Here is a 3,126-nt window from a genome sequence, read left to right as displayed (position 1 = left end):
AATATCAAACTCTTCAGCTTTGGTGCAGACGCAACTTCTATCTTCAGACTTTAGAAGTGCTTTGGAGCGTGATAACATCAGATCTTCAGAGCTTTGCTTCTGACTGCCATCTTCTGATGCTTTCCAAATCATGTTCTGAATTTTGCAGGACCATCTTCTGATGTCTCCCAGACCATGTTCTGATGAAGCCATCCAGATCTTCTGGGTCAGAGCTTCTGAACGCTGATTATGTGCATACTCTTTTATACTTTTCCTGAAATGGAAAACGTGAATAATTAGAGTACCACATTCTCTTATACAAAATTCATATATAATGTTATCATCAAAACTAAGAATATTGATCAGAACATTTCTTGTTCTAACAATCTCCCCCTTTTTGATGATGACAAAAACATACAGAATTGATATGAATTTGTATCTAGAATATCAGATGAAAAAGACAATACACAGATATAGCATAAAAGCATATTAATCAGAGTGTGTGAATATGTCTCCCCCTGAGATTAACAATCTCCCCCTGAAATTAGTACTAGAAGATTTTATAAAATAAAAAACTTCCCTGAGCATTTTTCCATTTCAGATAAGACTTTCAGGTTGAACTTTAAACTTCAGATGATTCAGAGCTTTACTTCAGAGCTTCCATTGGACAGCTTCAGAGCTTTGAATCTTTCTTTAGGAGCACTTGGCTTTATCAGATCATCAAGAAGGCTTGCTTGTATCAGAGCTATCAGAGCTTGAAACTTCTTGTATCAGAGCATAGCTTCTTTTTTTATCTTGAAACTTCTTGTATTAGAGCTATCAGATCATTAAGCTTGATTGCTTCAACTCTTTAAGAGATTTTCTTCATATATGCTTCTCCCTTTTTGAGCTTTGTTCAGAGTATCACATTCCTGCAAAACTATCAGAGACAGAAAACTTGCAATATAATTGTTAGGAATGTTGAGACTTAAGCCCAGCAACTGATATTATAAATCAATTCAATTAGCACGCTTCTCCTCCTTTTTTTCATAACATCAAAAAGTATAAAAGATTCAGATGAAAGACACACAGAGTGAAGAAAGAAAATAATTTCATTGATTAATCAGAAGAGAAAGTACAAGGCAGATGCAACAAAGCAGATGCAAAAAACAAAGAAAAAACAATTAAGACACAAGACACAGACTACGACTGGTTAAGCTTAAAGGCTAAAGCTGCCAGAAGGTTCTTAATCTCAGCAGTGTCTTCAGCTTGCTTCTTGGAGGATTGTTCCTGTCTCTGCATCCAAGTTCTGAATTCCTCATTTGTCTCATAATGCTTGTCCAGACGACTAACCACTGAAGCTTGGTTCTCTTGGAGTTCCTTCAGAGTTTCCATCAAGACAGAAGTAGAAGGACCAGTAGAAGAAGTTGGAACTTCAGACGTTGGAATCATCTGATTATCAGCTATTGGTTCCTCTTCAACAGGAATCTCTTCAGCCTGTTGCTCTTCTTTAGCAGGGTCTTCTTCTGGAGGATATTCAATCTTAGGATACACCAAATCAGGATACTCTTCCAGAGGATTCTGCCGGAACCAGTCAAATAGAGTCTTAAAGTCTCCAGTCATAACTGAATATGGATAAGGCTTCCAGACAACCAGAGACAAAGGATTATCCACTTCCATCGCATCAATGAAGGGAGCTTCTTCCAGAGGCTTCCAATCAGAAATAGGATGAGAGTAAATGCCTGCAATATACTCCAAAGCAAGTCCAGCAGGACCAGGAGCAGCAGCAAGGCAAAAGGTTAATGGCCTCGGGCCAAAAGGTTTTAAGAAAACCTTTCTCAAGTAGCATAGATTTCGCCATCTCCATCACGGTTTGGCTCTTTCTTTCAGATACACTATTTTGCTAAGGTGTATAGCCAACAGTGAGCTATCTTTCAACACCCTCATCTTCACAAAATTTGTGAAATTCATTTAAGGTGTACTCCTTCCCTCGATCACTTCTCAGCATCTTTATAAATCTGCCACTTTGTTTTTCAACTAATGCTTTAAATTTCTTAAAGATTACAAACACTTCAGATTTTTGTCTCATGAAATATACCCAAGTCATGCGGGTAAAGTCGTCAATAAACAAGATAAAGTACCTGTTTTTGCCATGAGACAAAGTATTCATAGGGCCACACACATCTGTGTGTACAAGTTCCAACACTTGTTTGGATCTCCATGCACCTTCCTTTGGAAATGGTTGTCGGTGGTGTTTGCCAAGGACACATCCTTCATACACACCAAAATTTTCTTCGATTCTTGGCAGCCCATACACCATCTTCTTTTGATAGAGTAACTTGAGACTTTCGTAATTCAAATGCCCAAGTCTCCTATGCCATAAACACGAGTCATTCTCTTCTCTAGCCATCATGCTTACATTTTTCTCATAGTTGAAAGATAGTGGAAAGCTCCTGTTGCTAGTCATCTTCACAACGGAAACACTTCTTCTTTCTAAGTCAAAAATTCTGCACTCTCTATTCTCAAAGTTTAGAGAATAGCCGTGCTCCAGAAGTTGTCCAATGCTAAGCAAACTTTCGTCTAATTCTGGCACATAAAGCGTGTCATGTATGACTTTGCTTCCTTGCTTCGTGGTGACTCCAATGCTTCCTTCCCTTTCACTTCGACATGTTTTCCATTGCCGAATTTAACTTTTGATCTGAATGAAGAATCAATGTTTATAAATGCTTCCTTTTGTCCGGTCATATGGTTGCTACAACCGCTGTCCAAATACCAAATATTTATACCTTCTTCATGCAATGCTTTTTGACAAGCAAAAAATAAATTTCCTTCATCGGATTCTCCTTCTACGTACGAAGCATGTTGCTGATTTGTAAGACGACAATCCTTTTCAAGGTGCCCGAATCTCTTGCAATTGTGACATTGTGGTTTGCCTTTGTTCCAACTGCCCTTCTCGTCATGAGTGCCGCTGTTACAAATTTTGCACCATTTGTTTGATGCTTCATTCCATCTTCCGTCATTTGCGCCTCTTCCAGATCTGCCACGTGAGTTTCGACCTCTGCCTATGCCTCTTCCAAATCTGCCACCTCTAGAAGACTCACCACTAGTTTGTATTTGGGGCTTATTTTCACCATTGTTGGGTTGAATGTTGGGTTTAGATTGAAAGGC

Source organism: Vicia villosa, unplaced genomic scaffold (assembly GCF_029867415.1).
Source record: "Vicia villosa cultivar HV-30 ecotype Madison, WI unplaced genomic scaffold, Vvil1.0 ctg.000437F_1_1, whole genome shotgun sequence".
NCBI classification, from domain to species: Eukaryota; Viridiplantae; Streptophyta; class Magnoliopsida; order Fabales; family Fabaceae; genus Vicia; species Vicia villosa.
This window is presented reverse-complemented; position numbering follows the sequence as displayed.